Source organism: Pinus tabuliformis, chromosome 2_2 (genome assembly GCF_031772625.1).
Source record: "Pinus tabuliformis cultivar Carrire ecotype Pingquan chromosome 2_2, CPIR1, whole genome shotgun sequence".
Classification (NCBI taxonomy): domain Eukaryota; kingdom Viridiplantae; phylum Streptophyta; class Pinopsida; order Pinales; family Pinaceae; genus Pinus; species Pinus tabuliformis.
The window spans coordinates 115,706,906-115,724,505 of record NC_142300.1 but is presented as its reverse complement, the minus strand read 5'-3'; the positions used below and the strand labels follow the sequence as shown (position 1 = coordinate 115,724,505).

The window sequence follows — 17,600 nt, the reverse complement described above, 5'->3', positions numbered from 1 at the left end:
GATTCAATTTAATGATTAATCACCCTAACAAGAATCTTTGTGATTCAAAACCCTAGACATAACAATATCAGTAATGTAAAGCAATTTCAAAAAAAAAAAAATCGTACCTTTTATAACAAAGCTTATATTCTAAGACATACCTTTGAGTTGTTTCTTAACAAACCTTGTAGGACATTAATTCTTGAAGGGCTTCCTTTGTAATATAACATCTACCATGCTTCAAGTCTATCCTTTAAAGTCTTCTCCATAACTCTTGAGCATTCAGCAAGCTTCCTCCTAACCAAGGAAAATATAAAGAGAAAGATTATTAGCATATAATACAAACAAGTCTTGATGTGAGGAGGAAACCAAACATGAATTGATGAAACAAAGAATAAGATACTTATCTTTAGTAAAATTGTGAAGGCTCCCTCTTAATCCAAATCTTTCAGAGGGATACCTACAACTTATCAAAATAATTCAAAAATGTTCTAACAAGACATGTTAGACCTACAAACTTTAGAAATCAAAACATAAAAGAAAACATTGCAAAACTTAAGTAGAAGGATATGCACGGGATAGTATCCCTAAGAGTCTCTAGCAAATAGGTCCTTGACTTCGAATTCTTTTGCCTTGTTCTTCTTTGGTGGAGCTTCATCGGCAATATTTGTTTGTTCTCTTTTTGTCTTCCTATTCCTTGGATTCTCAGGACATTGACTTTTATAATGACCCATTTTATGAAAATTGTAGCATTCAATCTTTGATAGGTCAACTTTCTTCTTTGGTCTCTTGAACTTCTTGAAGGTTCCCTTCTTCTTGTGATGAGCAGAATATGCATTCGAGGTATTTTCTTCTTCATCCTCCTTGTTGTTTACTAATGATATTCAGGCTTCTTCTTGACTGCATGCATTCCACATTTATTCAAATGTTGGAGTATCCTTCCAACTATTAATTCCTGATGCAAAAGCACTCCAAGATTTTGGTAGTCCTAGAAGAGCGATAGTTACAAGCTCTTTTTCTAGTACAACTTCATCTATTGCTTGGAGTTCATCTCTAATTCTAGATATCTTTATAAAGTAGGATGATACAGTATCGTCTTTCGTCATCTTAATAGTTCTTAGTTCATTCTTGAGGCTTGCTATTTGACCAATGTTCTTGATGGTGAATAATTTGGAGAGAGCCTCATACATTTCTTGAGCAGAATCTATGTTGGATATGTATGGAATTAGGTTGTCCTTAACTCCATCCACTATTAGGTTCATGGCTACAATTTCGGATTCTCTAAACTTCTCTTTCTTTGCTTCATCTGTTGGTTTCTTGACTTTCCCTTGAACAAGATTCAATACTTTGTGCTTTTCGAGGATAAGATCTATCCTCTTTTTCCATGCCTTGTAGTTGGAGGCTCCTTCTAGTCTGTATTTTGCCTTCATTGAGTTTGTCATATTGTTATATTCTACTCCTTGTGACTTAACCTTGAAACTCCTTATTCTCCTTTTCCTCAATAGATCTTCAACATGTCTTTTTCTTCCTTCTTCACCTTAGCTCTGAAATCATGTTAGAAAATCGGAAAGGCAGAAAGATTTTCTTGTGTTGATAATTACTTGTGATCAATGTTGCAGGAAGCGTCCCCCCCCCCGGTTCTAAGGCCTGAAGCGCGTCCCGTATGGATTCGTACAGGAAGCGTCCCCGGAAGCGTGACTCCAAAATTTGGAAGCGCAATTCCGCTTGTTTTCGACGCTTCCTGGAAATTTCCAAAGCTTTCCTCCGAAGCGCGCTTCGTAAGGCACTTCGGCCGTACGAAGCATGGCGCTTCGGAGGGCGAAGCGTACGCTTCCCTTATAGTTCCGTAGGATTCCGGAAAAGCACTGCGCGAAGGGAAGAAATGCGATTTTTTTTAGTTTTAGCTGACTTGGCATAAAAGGGGTGGGTCCACCTTAGGTTAGGGTGAGGTTAGGGTGAGGAATGAAGGGAATAAAGCCCCCATTCATTCCTCATTTGCTCACTTTGAGTTTATGAGAGTTGGAGAAAAGAAGAGAGGAGAGGAGAAGAGAAGAGAGGGAAGGAGAGGAGAAGAGAGGAGAAGAGAGGAGAGCTTGGAGGAGTGAAGGAGGAGGAGCTTGGAAAAATAAAATATTAATGGGTATTAATATAAAACTGGATTAGAAGGTTCTAAAGGACATGGATCAAGCCAAATCTAATCTTAGCCGTTGATTAGAGATGTAATCTCGGCCGTTGAAGACTCAACAGAAAAAGTATAAGAGGAGGCTTGAGGGTCAGTTGGAGAATACACCAGAGTGATCAGTCATTCGATTTTCTAGAGCGGGGTTTGCTAAGAGAAATCGAATTAGTGATCAGAGTTGCAGCGAGGGGCAGTGAGTACGAGGCAGAGAGGCAGAGATAGTGTCGGAAGACCAGCGCAGAAGCAGAGAGGCAGACGCAGAGCTAGAGGGAGCCACGCAAAGGCTAGCAAGGACTGCGCAGAGGCCAAAAGGGCCAGCGTCATCCACGCAGAGGCTGCAGGAGTGACGTAGAGGGCCAAAGAAGCTGCGCAGAGCCTCAGAGGACTGACGCAGACGGTTTCAGGATGAAGCAGAGGCCGGGAGGGCTGACGCAGTGCTTCAGATTATGCTAGAGAGGGTTTCGTGGGACAGACTTTCAAAATATCTGCTTCCAAAGAGAGGTATCACTGCCAGATTTTTTATCTCTGTCGGGTGAGCCAGTTTGGCACCCAGTGTACTCAGAAAAGCTGCTTCATAATAAAAACCCTCAGAACTGTTGCACCGGTTTTCCCAAGTTGGGTTTTCTAGGGGCGGTTGTCCAAAAATAACGGTATCACTTGTGTGTTGGTCTATTTCTTTCAGTTGTTGATCTGTAGATGGTTGAGATTGTATTGTGTTTATTTCAGTGTTTATATGGTTAAATAACTTGTTAGTAATTAAACAAGTAGGCGAAATAAACCAGAGAATACAGATAAAATTTCTAACGGGTAATACTTAGAAATTTCAACATGGTATCAGAGCGTTGCAGATCACAAGAGAGCTGAAGGCGCCAGCTGAATCAGAGAATTTGCAGCAGAAACAGTTGTCCCGAGTGACAAAAGTTGTTCCTAGGTAGAGAGCAGCAGAGAAGGGTTGACGCAGAGGGCCTGCGTCATCAGTTCGAGCCAGAGAGAGGCCAGCGCAAAGGTTGAGGAAGGCAGAAGAGGCTCACGAAGAGCCACGCAGAGACCAGGAGGGTTGACGCAGTTGGCCAAGGGAGCAAATTAGCCTTGCCGAGATTGCGCAGAGCCTAGAGGCTAAGTTCTTCTAGGGCATAGGAAGCTGTGGGCAGCTCCAAGAGAGTGAAGTTGGTGGGGTGTTGTTACCGCTGAGACAAAATAGTACCTAACAGGGCAAAAGCAAGGTAGAGGGAGTCGCCACCTAGGCGGATTTCTAGCCAAGAAATCCAAATCAGTGTTGCAGTTGCATAGGAGATCGGAGAGGTGTGATTCGACGATTGGCAAGGGGATTTCCAGGAGGGAAATCGAGACTCAGAGGGACTCTAGCAGAGAACTTCCAGAAGGGAAGTAGCGACTCATAGGTAGTCGAAGAGAGAACTTCCAGGAGGGAAGTAGATACTCAGAGGAGTCGAAAGGAAGAGCAGAGAGATGGCCATGAATGGACTGAGGGATCAGGACAAGCTGGACGGGGCATCCAACTTTGTCATCTGGAAGGCCAGGATCCTGTCCGTTCTAGATAGACATCGCATCAAGGCCTTCGCCTTGAGAACTGTGGCTATCCCAGTCGACCCAGCTGACAATGAAAGGTATGAGGATGCAATGGCCAAGGCGAAATGCATAATCCTTTATGGAGTCAAGGATCATGTGGTCTAGCATATTGCCGAGAAGGAGACGGCAAAAGAAATGTGGGATACCTTAAAGACATTGTATCAGGGCACTTTTGTGTAGAGGAAGATGCTACTGGAGAATCAGCTGTAGTCGTACCAGATGCAGAAAGGGGAGCAGGTAGATCAATTCCTCAGCAGGTTGCAGGAGATCCGGGACCAACTGACTTCCATAGGGGCCACGCCGAATCAGGAGTTAACGGTGAGGACCGCGCTGAACGTAGTCTCCGAGGAGTGGGAGACATTCGTCCAGAGTATTCTGGGCAGAGCGAATCTTCCAGATTGGGAAGAATTGTGGGCAGCTCTTCGCCAAGAAGAGATCAGACGGCTAACCAAGACGGGAAGTAGCAGCAAAGGAGCCCGGGTCAAGAAATAAGAGGAAGAGGATGCAGCTCTGGCAGGAGAAGAGGAAGAAAAAGGACCTCTCCAAGATAAAGTGCTTCAACTATGGGGAACTGGGGCATTATGTGAACCAGTGTTCGAGGAAGAAGAATAAGGGAGAGGCGTCTGACTCCAAGGCAGTGCCAACAAAGGCGGAAAAGGAGGTAGAGGAGGATGATGATTGTGCCATGAGTGCTCATGTACCTCTAGAGAAGAGGTGGGAGACATCGAGCTGTAGTCAAGAGGACTATAGGCGATGAGGGGCAGGATCCTTGAGGTACCCAAACTCTTGGATCATACCTGGCTACGGGAGCCCCGAAGTGAGAGTAGCAGGATGGCAGATGTCGGTAGAAACGGATGCGGATGAAGCGGCAGAGAGTGCTAGAAGTGCAGTAGTCCCTGGCAGCGCAGAGAGGCTTGCAATAGTGCGAGAGGCATAGAGGAGGTTGCAACAGTGCAGGATGGCACAGAGAGGTTTGCAGCGGTGCGAGAGGCACAGAGTTGTTGCAGCAGCGCAGAGGCAGTAGAGGGAGCACAGGATAGCGGCAGAGAGAGCTTCAGCATCAGGAGGGTTTCTAGCCTAACAAGGATGTCAGTAGTTGGGTGGATCAGTTACTTACTTCTCAGTAACTGAGTTGCAATGCAGTAGCAGTAGCAGTAGCATGATGCAACATGATGAGAGAGAACTGCAGTGCAGATGCAGTGTTGGGAGAAAGGACCAGCAGCAACACGAATGCAGAGGGAGCTGTCGTACGGATGTAGCAGTGGCAGTGGCAAAGCCATGGGCAGCAGTACAAGATGCAACAATGCAAAGGATGTTGGGTCGGGAGGCCTACCATCAGCACAGGTACCGGTGCCGTATAATCAGGGTGATGCTCAGTGTGGAGTATTACTAGAGCACAATCCTTACTAAGAGGGTGTGTTGATTTGGGGTAGCATCAGATGTGCTCTAGCCATGAAAATTGGTGGAGAGGCTAAAGCACATGAGATCTCCAATACCTAGAAATTGTTTGGACAGATTCTAGCCGGCTAAGGAGATATTAAAATAATTAATATTTTTAATGGAGTTCCTAAATCTAAACTTAGGAAAAATAAAATATTAATGGGTATTAATATAAAATTGGGTTAGAAGGTTCTAAAGGACATGGATCAAGCCAAATCTAATCTTAGTCGTTGATTGGAGATGTAATCTCGATCGTTGAAGACTCAACAAAAAAAGTATAAGATGAGGCTTGAGGGTCAGTTGGAGAATACACCATAGTGATCAGTCATTCGATTCTCTAGAGGAGGGTTTGCTAAGAGAAACTGAATCAGTGATCAGAGTGCGAAGGGTAGTGAGTACGAGGCAGAGAGGCAGAGATAGTGTCAAAAGACCAGCGCAGAAGCAGAGAGGCAGACGCAGAGCCAAAGGGAGCCATGCAGAGGCTAGCAGGGACTGCGCAGAGGCCAGAAGGGCCTGCATCATCCACGCAGAGGCTGCAGGAGTGACACAGAGGGCCAAAGAGGCTGCGCAGAGCCTCAAAGGGCTGACGCAGAGGGTTTCAGGCTGACGCAAAGGCCAGGAGGGTTGACGCAGTGCTTCAGATTGTGCTAGAGAGGGTTTCGTGGGGCAGACTTTCAAAATATCTGCTTCCGAAGAGAGGTATTACTGCTAGATTTTTTATCTCTATCGGGTGAGCCAGTTTGGCACCCAGTGTACTCAGAAAAACTACTTAATAATAAAAACCCTCAGAACTGTTGCACCGGTTTTCCCAAGTTGGGTTTTTCCGGGGACGACTGTCCAAAAATAACAGTGTCACTTGTGTGTTTGTCTATTTCTTTTCGTTGTTGATTTCTTTCCCAGATCAGCTTTTGACTGAATGGTTTACTAAATCATTCATTCCCCCTATCGCTAAGGACATAGCCATGGGTGGCTGTGTAACTGAGGAACAAGCCATCACCCATGCCCAGTATTTGGATCTTGTCTATTCACAATCTGGCATGTTGTATGAACTGCTACTTGGTGCCTCGCGACCTTCGACTAGACCTGCGTCCTCCAGACCCGCAGATTCACCACATGCTGATGGTGTCATTGGATCTGTGGCTCAGCGGTCTAGTAGTACCCCAACTACTTCTACGAAACCTAAATCTACTCAGGCCGTTGCGACCTCCAATACTGTAGACAACTCAAAGAACCCTGGCAAAACCTCAGAGGTAAATGTTGTCCAGTCTACCGCAGCAGATAAATCCTCAAAAGGAAAGAAAAAGCGTAAAGGAAAAGCTAAGCAAGATACCCCCAAATAGGATTCCCAAAAACCGTCAGCTAATGATTCATCAAAGCAAAAGCCTAAATATCCTTGCCTTATTTGTGATGAGAATCATTACACTAAGGATTTCCCCCGACGTGCCGAAGTAAGTCGTCTTCTAAAAGGCACCTCAGGGACACCAGCTGTGCTGAAGGAACCTTTCCCATCTCAACAGACGCAAATGGTAGACCAACCCCACGCTCAAACCTCTAGAAGCTCTCAAGTGTTCATGAGTGGCTCAGAACCTATTTTCGTAGCCACCAAATCAAAAGATTATCCAACTCCTGAAAGACCCGTGGTGGAGAAAGATGCCACTGATATACCCTCTTCCTCCACTTCACCCAATTCTGGTCCTCTCCATATCGAGAAACCTAGCACTGATTCCATAATCCGACCACCCCCTAAAGGTGTTCTTCAGAAATCGTCTTATAATCCAAATGTGCGAGCTGCCCAACACTACAATATTGTAGAAGATTTGGCTCAAGCACCCTCGGCGATGTCGGCCTTGGAAGTCCTTCAAACGTGTCCATCACAACGGAAGGCTTTGTTATCCGCCATTGGAGGAATTGATCCCACAGATTCCATCTTGATCACTTTTGATCTTGAAATCATGTCCCTCGCCTACCACCTCAACTTTCTTTTCTCATACAAGTTGTCATTATGGGCAAAACTATTCACCGCACTGTTGTCGATGAAGGAGCCTCTATATGCATTATGTCCATATCATGTTGGAAATCCATTGGTTCCCCTCCTCTCAACCAGTCCCCGAATACTTTGGAAGCTTTTGATGGCAAAGGTTTTCAACCGTATGGTATTTTCAACTCTTTACCCATTCAGTTAGAAGGAAAGACTATCAATTTGGAAGTAGAGGTTTTTTTTTCCAAAGAAAAAAAACGGTAACCTTTTATTTATAAAATGAAAAGTTACACTAGCAGATGCATTTAAGCATTTCCATAAGCAGCCCATATGGGCTCGAGTGCCTTTGCACCCCACGCGACGTTAGAAGACTAACGTGCATAAAAAAGAATAAGAAATGAGAAGAGAGGAGAGAGAAGAAAGAGGCAAAAAACTGAGATCCGGCAGTGAGTAAAAACTCACACTTCAAGTTTTTCTCCCCTTTTTCTTTTCGACCTTGCGCCACTCTCCTTGAGTGGGCTCGATCGAAGCTATGACTAACTGTGTTTCTGCTTTCTGAGGGGCTGTTTCCTTGTCTGAGTCTGAAGTATCTGAGAGGTGAGACCGTTTGATCCCTCCCATACTTTGATCCTTGCTTGTCTTCTCTGCCTGGTCTTGATGGAGCTTTGTGATCATGTTTTCTGTTGTATTTTCCTTCTGTGTCTCCATTTGTTGGGGTACCTCTGCATTCTCTGCATGGGTGTCATCCTCTTCTGCTTCTGATTCTTCATCATCTGAGTCAGGGGGGGGAAATTGCCATCCTTTCCTCTGCTTCCCCTTCTGCTTCTTTTTACTGTTTGCTTTTTTTCCTTCTGGGCATGTGCTTTGCAGGTGTCATGTCTGCCTGCAAAGCCTGCATCTGAAAGCAGTATTTTCATAGTCTAGTGCTTGCAGCCAGTTTTGTTGTTTATAGATCAGCTTTATGCTGTCTGGCAACCCTTTGCTTAGATCTGCTTCCACACAAATGCGTGCAAAAGTGTAAATCCTTTCATCAGTCCTCTCCAGATCTGTTTTGATGTATTTCCCTATGTTGTTCCCAATTCCTTCCAATACTTGTTCACTCCAAAAGTGAAGGGGAAGATTGTATAGGCGGACCCAAACCGGTACTTTGGATACAGTCATGTTGTTTGGATCGAACTCTGGGAACCATGGGGTCATGAACAGCCCCGATGTTCCCCAGAACCAAGGCCCATCTCTGATGATTTTTTCTCTGAATTCCGAAGAGGCGAATCTAACTATAAAAAAACCCTTGGAACATAAATGTATATCACATTCCATGGTCCAAGAGGTGAAGATCCAATGGAATAGATCCATTGGTTTTGGCCAGAAGCTGTTAAAACGGCAGATTAGGGCCTGCGTTTCATAGGACTTTACAAAAACATCAAGTCATGTAGAGTCAAAATTTAGGGCTGGGGTTTGCCCTAACTGATCTATGATGTATGGCCTAGGAGTATACCTGTCTTTATCTGGAGAGGACCCTGTGTCTTTGTTACCCTGAAGAATGTTTTTGTAGGAGGATCCTCCTTTGGGTTGCTGCTGAGATGCTGGTTTTTTCCCCTTGTCCCCTCCTGAGGAGTTTTTGTCTCCCCCTGCACTGCTTGATTGGCCCTGAGGAGGGGCTCCACCTCTCAGTCTGAGGTTCAAAAGAATGGTTTCCCCTGGGCTAATCCCATAGCTTCCCATGGTTCTGTTGTCTTGGAGAGACCATCTGCCATTGACTAAGTGTTGGATCTGGCTAGGGTATCCAGTCAATATACAGATTTTCTGCTTCAGCTGCAACACAGTATTTTCTGCATGTACCCAAACTAAAGAAGATTGCGTCTCTGGGGTTTTAACGAAGATCTGAAAGGGAGTTACCTGATGTCTGCAATTTTGCTGAGTTCCAGCTTTGCCTAAGTCGGTGACGTTGCTGATTTCCTTGTGGTCTAGCTGTCGGCGATCTTCCCGATTTGAGCTTCTGATGCGGCATACTACCCTTTGCCTGTCGCGATCTGCCGACTCTCTGTTGGATCGATGTATAAAACCACCTACCAGCTGCCTGAGCTTCGGGAGGTCTTGCTTCTTGTTCATATTTGAGAGATCCATCCTGGGTCTACAGGGATTGAGCCATGCAAATGTGTGTACAGGCGGATCTGCTCCATGCAACCCTACGACATTGCATGCATGTCCTGAGTTGGCAGATCCGGTATTTTCCAGGGCGCTGTCTGACCAATTTCCACCCCCAAATCGAGATCTGATCCCAAAAACGAAAACCAGCTGCAGTTCTCTGATCTCGGACGGTATTGTTGTCTTCTCCTTCAGATCGGCCCTAGATTTATTTGGCCCATCTTGCATATGGTGATATGGGCGAAGGGTAAACACTGTACCCACAACTTTCGGCATCTTCCAGGTAATGGCCCGCATGATCAAGGCTGCTTCTGGGGTTTGAGGAGGGTCGTAACACTCCCACGCTGCATTCTTGCTTTCGATCCTGTGGGGGACTGCGTCCTTCCCCTCCACACCGCCTCCGACGATCGCCATGCCTAGGGTTCCATTCCCTGCGCAGGTCTCAAGCTCAACGATGGCCATCTCTTCTCCCCAATATTTGGAAAATTCCTTCCCCTCACACAGATAATTACAATTTGGAAGTAGAGGTTGTTGACGCAAATCTCAATTATAACCTTCGACTTGGCCGTAGTTGGACTCACGCAGTTTTTTGTGTGGTTTCTACTCTTTTCCATGTACTTCACTTTCCCCACCAAGGGAAAATTGTCACAGTAGACCAATTGGCCTTCTTTTCCTCTAACTCTTCAACTGGTAATGTACCTTATGTTGGGAAAACCACCATTCCTTATGAAAATGTTGGAGTGGGTATTTTCAAAGACTCTTCCTTAATGGGAACTTTTTCCCTTCCTCCTCCCACCAATGTTGCTTCAGTTAATATGATCTCGTCTAGTAACGACCCTTGGATCATCCCTAGCCCTGATCAGATTGATAATTTTGGTGACACCATGCTACTCAGCCCCATCGAACAAGCTTACCAAGTTGTCCTTTTGGCTTCCGCAGCTGCATCTGAAACCAATGACCGATTGAGTATGGTCCTAGACTCGTATTTACAAACTCCTTGGCTTGGTTCTTCAAATTCTGAAGATCCTTTGAATGAGACTTTCCTTACTGACGAAAACATCGTTGAAGTCATGTCTCTTGAAGAAACCCCTTGGAATGATATCCATCATCGTTCCTCTTTTCTTCCTAGCCTTGGTGCAATTCCTACCTGTCTAGATACTTTAGTTTCCCCTGCAACGACTACTCCCTTTCAGACACCCATCTTAGTTCACGAGGTGTTGTCTAAAGGAAATTTGGAAAACATCTCGGCAACCATGCCCATCAACATCTCTGTGAAACTAGGGATAGTCGAAAGCATTCACATAGGGGCCTCTTGTTCTCTCGATGAGATTAAGATCTATACAACCCTATTCAAATAATTTTGTGATGTCTTCGCCTGGACCTACAAAGAAATGCCTGGCATCGATCCAAGCATTGTGGTGCATGAGATCCCAACCTACCCGAATGCGAAACCTATTCGACAACGTCTTCATCCGGTGCACCCAAGGAAGGCAGCTGCCATTAAAGGTGAAGTTGAAAAACTTCTCAAATCTAGCTTTATTTACCCCATACCTTTGACAAATTGGGTTTCCAATATCGTTCCAATGACTAAAAGGCAAGGAACCATACGTGTTTGTGTTGATTATAGAGATATTAATTGAGCCTATCCTAAGGATAATTGCCCTACTCCCTTTATCAACTAGATTATCAACAAATGTGCTCGGAGTGAAATATTTTCCTTTATGGATAGATTTTCTAAATATAACTAGATTAATATCCTTCCTGTTGATCAACATAAGACTGCCTTTATCTGTCCTTGGGGACTTTTGCCTATAAAAAGCTTCCTTTTGGCCTTAAAAATGTTGGTGCAACCTTCCAAAGGGCCATGTCTTATGCTTTCCATGATATTAAAAAAATCATCCAACTGTATTTTGATGATTTACCCGCACACTCATCTAAACGTCAAGACCATCCGGCTCACCTTCGGGCGATTTTTCTTCACTGCCAACACTATAATATCCGGTTAAATCCTCATAAATGTGTCTTTTGCATTGAATCTGGTTGTCTCTTAGGATTCGTAGTGTCCAAAGAAGGCATCTAAATTGATCCTCTTAAGGTGGAGGCCATTGTCAATCTACCACCTCCATCTTCTTTACACCAACTTCAGAGTTTGCAAGGGAAGGCAAACTTTCTTCATCGCTTCGTCCCAAACTATGTTGAGCTTGCCAAGGGTTTTACTCGCCTTTTGAAGAAAGGGGTCCCATTCATTTGGGATGACATTGCCCATAAATCCTTCGATGCTTTAAAGACCACACTCATTAGCGCACCTTTGTTGCATCCTCCTAATTACCATCGCGATTATTTCCTATACTTGGCCGCCGCTAACAATACCATTGCTATGGTGCTGGTTCAAGACGATGATGACAGAAATGAACATGTGATATACTACCTGAGTCGTAATCTCTTTGATGTTGAGACTCAATATGCCCATGTAGAGAAGTTGGCATTCGCAGCAGTTCATGATGTCCAACGTTTTCGCCACTACATCCTCTTACGCAAAACTATAGTGATATCTGATTGTAACCCCATGACTTATATTCTGTCTCGTCAGTTGCTTGGGGGCAAATACTCCAAATGGATTGTCATCCTGCAGGAGTTTGACTTAGAGTTCACTAAAGCTAAGTCAAAGAAATCACTAGTTTTTGTTGAATTGATCTGTGATCTTCCCTCTGCAGACACGACTACTATATCTGATGAGCTAATTCCTGATGAATCTCTCTTCCTTATTAGCACCCACGATCCATGGTATGGAGATATCATCATATATCTCCAAACTCAGACCTTTAGACCAGAGTTATCTCGCTCTGAACGACGTCGAATCCGGTACCAATCCCAACCCTATTGCATTATTGGGGATACCTTATATCGCCTTGGTGTGGATTGAGTCCTTTGACGGTGTTTGACACATGAGGAAGTTGAGAAAGCTTTAAATGATTGCCACTCTGGAGCCTGTGGCAGTGATATGTTAGGAAACGCAATAGCTCAAAGGATCCTTCGCACCGGCTACTTTTGGCCTTCTATCTTCAAAGATTGCATTCTTGCAGTCCAAAAATGTCACGCTTGCCAAATCTATAACTGGAAACAACGAACCCCACCCGCTCCCTTACACCCAGTTATTATCATTGGTCCATTTGCAAAATGGGGCATTGATTTCATGACTTGTAACCCTCACTCGACCAAGGGGCATGGGTACATCATCGTTGTCGTGGATTATTTCACAAAATGGGCCGAGGTGATGCCTACATATGATGTCGATGGTAAAATTGTTGCTCTATTCCTTTTTAATCATGTCATAGCTCAGTTTGGTGTTCCGAAAGCCATAGTCACCGACCATGGCTCCCATTTCCATAATTACATGATGACAGAACTCACTGCTCAGTTGGGCTTACGTCACGATAGCTCAACTCCATATTACCCACAAGCCAATGGTCAAGTTGAAGTTGTCAACAAAGTTTTGGTCACTATGCTTCAACGAACTATTGGGATGCATAAAAAGAATTGGCATCTTATGCTTTTTCAGCCTTATGGGCATATCGAACCGCTGCTAGAACAGCGACTGGATTCACACCTTTCCAATTGGTGTATGTTCTGGAAGCCACTCTATCCATTGAGTGTAAGATCCCATCATTAAAGCTAGTTGTCGAATTACTTCCTAGTACTTCACCTGAAGAAGAACGATTGCTTTACTTAGAACATCTTGATGAGACTAACTGAATTGCCGCATTGGTAACTGAGACTCAAAAAAGATGAGTTAAAGCCCAATATGACAAAACCGTAACCCCTCGTGCATATGTGGAAGGTGACTTGGTCTTATTGTACGATCAAGCTAATGATAAATTAGGAGTCGGAAAGTTCGAACCCATGTGGCATGGACCCTATATTGTCAAACGCGTATTACAAAAGGGTGCATATGAGTTAGTTGATTAAGATGGAAATCAGTTGTCTGAGCCCCGCAATGCGCTCTACCTGAAAAATTATTATGCTTAAACTTGCGTAGATACTTTGTACATTAGTGTGTGTTTCATTAATGTGTTGTCTTTTGGTGTGATTGTTTGCATTTTTGCAAACATGTTTTCCCCTACTTACCGCGTGTTCCACTTGGTTTGCATGATGTCGACGAACCCTCTTCCTTATGTCAGTTTCGCTGATGGCGCTTGTCATAGTACACAGAATCTATCTTCCGTTGCGTGGGCACTCTTTGCTCCCAATGATGAGTTAGTGAGTTTACAGGGTATATGTCTAGGGCACACAACTAACAATATAGCAGAATATAGTGCAGTCATCAAACTATTGTCAGAAGCTATTGCTCTTGGTATTAGAGCATTGGTTGTTAAACTTGATTCACAACTCATTGTATTACAATTAAACAAGCATTATTCCGTTAGAAACCCTAACATTTTAAGAATGTATTTGCATGTTCGTCTCTTGGAAAGAAATTTTGATTACATAACATATCAACACATTCCAAGACATCTAAATACATTGACAGATGCATTAGCTAACCATGTTTTAGATCGACATTTGCAACATATGTAAAAAGAAAACCATGATACAATAGGAACATTAGGTACATAAGGTAAAACATGTATATATAAATTGCCATATAGAGTTTGCAAAATGTTTTTTACATCAAAAATCAGAATTTGTGTTCTGAGACACAAGGAAACTCGAGCCTACAAAAGTAAAAAAATAAGACTAGAGACCAATCTTCCACGGGGACGCGTCCCCCACCCAGCGCTCCCCCATACTCCGAGGACAAGGAAACTCCTAGGGAAACATTTCCCCCACGTCCCCTTTTTGGTGAAACTCCGGGGGGGACGTTTTTCTGGCGACAAAACGCAACTCCCTTGTAGGAGGGACGGGGGGATGTCGGGGGGATGCAAGGGGGACGGGGGACACTGAGGGGACGCCAGGGGGTTTTTGTCTAATAATTTTTTTAAAACACTAAAAAAATATATATATATATATATATATATATATGAAAAAAAAATGAAACTATATTAAAACTTAAAATTTGTCAAAACTTGAATTAAAAACAAAAAAATTATATTATATTAAAATTTAAAACTTAAAAAAAATTAAAAACAATAACAAAAAAGAAGTATATTAAAACTTAAAACTTAATATTTATTAATATTATTTAGTATTTTTTAAGAAAGTTACTAGTATTTCATTGCTCGGTGCTTTCTATGTTTACTTTTAGTTTAGTATTCTATGGCTATTTTAGACTTCAAAATAATGTCATTGTCATATGATGAATTTACCTTTTATCGTTTTTGAAAATCTGATGTGCATTGCATAGTTTCAATTGTCAAATGATGAATTTATTAATTTAATTTAGATGTACCTTGCATCATGCCAAATGATGAATTTAGATGGAACATTGCATAATGTCAAACGATGGATTCAATTTAGTAATTTACTTTTAGATTTACAATGCAGAAATGTCAAATGATCATTGATAATTCATAAATCATAATAGTCTAATATGTAATGATGATCATATTTAGTCTTTAGATGTACATTTCATAATTATTAAGATTTTCTATTTAATTATTGACATATTTTTAGGATTTTATTTTTATATATTAAAATTTTAATAATTTTTTATTTTATAATTTTTATGTCTTTGACGTCACCCGTTTCCCCGAAAATTCCCTAAATTTTGGGATTGCTTATATACTCCCCCTTGTGCGTATCCCCACTCCCGCGTTTCCCCATCCCGGAAACTTGGTGGAACATTGCTAGAGACATGTCTATCCGCCAACATGATGCTCATGACAGCATGATATAGCCCTAACAACTCAACCCAACAGCGGACGCATTCTAGTTAATACCCCCGTGGTATGCCTCTCATACCGAAGTGACACCTCATCAATAGTAGCATAATCTAGAATGCCTCTAGTCAAGGCCTCTAGATTGCGCTCCACCTCCATTGTACGACATATGGTGCATCCTCAAGTTGTCGTGTCGCTCTCCTCGCTATTGGAGAAACCCCTGGAGGTATCTCTAGTCCCACATCTGCAAAATATCACAAGTCTCGATCTCAATTCACATAATTAAAAAACATTAAAAAACAATTCTTTACCTGAGTCGTTCCACTACGCTCCAGGTGGCAGTGGGAGATCGGGATCTCCTCGGAAATTTGTCCCAGCATAGGCCCAATCATCCACCATGATGAGTTGTTGATGTAGCCATACAAAGAACGAAGGATATTTGTTGCCCACCTCCATGACGAGGCATTAACTCTCCCCACCACAGTGAACGTGGATCCCTGGGACCAGGAGCTTCTACCTCCACCCACTGATATCTGAACAGCAGAACACGCTCTAGAAAGAACGTCACCAAAATTGATCCATAGCCAAATTGTTTGAGTTTACCTGTCTTGCACTTGGTGAGCTGGTCTTTCATATTGACCAGTAGTCCTTCACACCAGTTGAACACAGTCGGACTGAGGCAATCCACTGCATACTGGAATTGGGATTTGCTCGCCTCATGTAGAGCTTGGACCCCAGCCATTCGAACTATGGTGTAGAGAATTGTTCTTAATGGAAGATTTGTGATGGTTTTGATGTCTATCTTCCCGCTTTTTGTCTTGCGAGAACCATGGCAATGTCTAGCTATTAGCATGTCAGTGTTTTCTCCTCCAGCACGAGGACCAAACAATTGAACTTGTTGCCTTCTCTTAGACAAACCAGTGATGAAGTATATGTCTACAACTTCTATGTCAATCTCTTGGTCCCCTATTATAAACATCTGACGGTCTACATCCCACCATCCTATCAAGTGTTGCAATAATTCCACTTGGGCTCTGATCCCAGGGGTACGGAAGAATTTAAGCAATCCACATGCACGAAGAGCCCTTATGCAATTAGGATCCTATGATGCTTGATGACCTTCTGCTTCATGGCCTCTTTCTTTCCACTCAGTAGCCATTCTCTCCAACAAATAACCTGTAAAACATCATTGAACAAGGTTTTAATTAGATTTCATGGAGGAAAATTTGCAAATGAGTTAGTAATTTTGGAGATCTATTGAAAAAAATTATTTCACGACACTAGCACATCTGTCCCTAATTTTTTTTGCACTTCTAGTGCGATGGCACCATTAAGCTCAGGGACGGCAGGGTGATCCCGATGGGTAAAATCCTCGCTGGCCGCCCTTGACTCAATTTTTCTTCAGACCCTCCTAACTACCTATTTTATGAGTTAAATTGTTTGAAATTACTATCAAATTGCAAAAGGAGGACAAATCTCTTAGTTGTGACAGAGAGTTCGTTGAATGGTGCCCTAGATCGATCACACTCAATCGGGGGAATTTAGGATAAAATGTGCTCTCCAATTCACAAAATGACAAATGGTAGTTTTATTTTTACTTTTGGAGTTTATATAAACTTTTTTAAGTATTTTTACCATTTATGGCATATTTTTACCTATATTTGTATATTTTCTCGAATCGGGTAAGGTTTGTTCAAGGTGGTATACCAATGTCGTCCCATCCAAATGACTGCTACAAAAGTGCAATAATCATCCTGCAATCCCAAATATCGACAATGTGCTAGACATCTCCTAGAGTATGCCCATTTGCCTATCAAACCAACTAGCCACTAGTGCTAATCAGAACTCCATGAAGGAATGTGTGCGCTTGTTCACTAGGTCAACCATTTCGCCATAGTCATCCTGCACCTCTAGCATATGATGGAAAGCCCTACCTAGATCCCAATGTCAACCTGAGCTTCAAATATCCACTAGACTTGTGTCAATTAACCTTGGATCCTAGATGGATGTACCCTCATCTAAAATATCCCTGTCTCCACATCCCATGGATGCATAATCAAAACCCTTTGGGACATACCTCTTTGCAAGTGCGTGCTCATCTAGTTGCACCTCATGGTCAAATATCAGAGGAGATTCCTCTATTAAATCATCAATGTCCCTAACATCCTCTTGTGTGATGGTTGCCATAGTTAACTAGTTGTCTACCATGGGGGATGAAGAATGTCCCCAACTCAACCCCATACAAAACTAGTCAACCTACAACTCTGATTCTTGAAGGGCCATTTGAGTGCTTTTCAAGGACTCTTGGGTAGTCTCAAGCTCATGGGTAAGCCTGTCAACTTCCTCCTCTTTCCTTTCTAGCACATCATGGTATAGCTCAACAAGCATGGGTAGGTGATCTCTATCCGAATGAAGGTGAAGGTAATTAGATTTCATCACTACCAATGCATATTTCAATGTCTGAAAATCTGCAAGT

General features: G+C 43.0%; 1 protein-coding gene across 10 annotated transcripts in view; it reads right to left on the bottom strand.

Annotated features, from left to right (window-relative positions):
• LOC149191631 (uncharacterized) overlaps window positions 1–17,600 on the bottom strand; it is an 83,869-nt gene that overhangs the window by 26,674 nt on the left and 39,595 nt on the right. For 2 of the 10 annotated variants that reach the window (XM_089404373.1, XM_089404375.1), the window contains exon 2: window positions 164–276. The exons of the other annotated variants lie outside the window; for them this stretch is intronic. The gene's annotated coding sequence lies outside the window, so the exon portion shown is untranslated. The remainder of the gene's footprint in view (window positions 1–163; window positions 277–17,600) is intronic. 10 annotated transcript variants of the gene reach the window in all.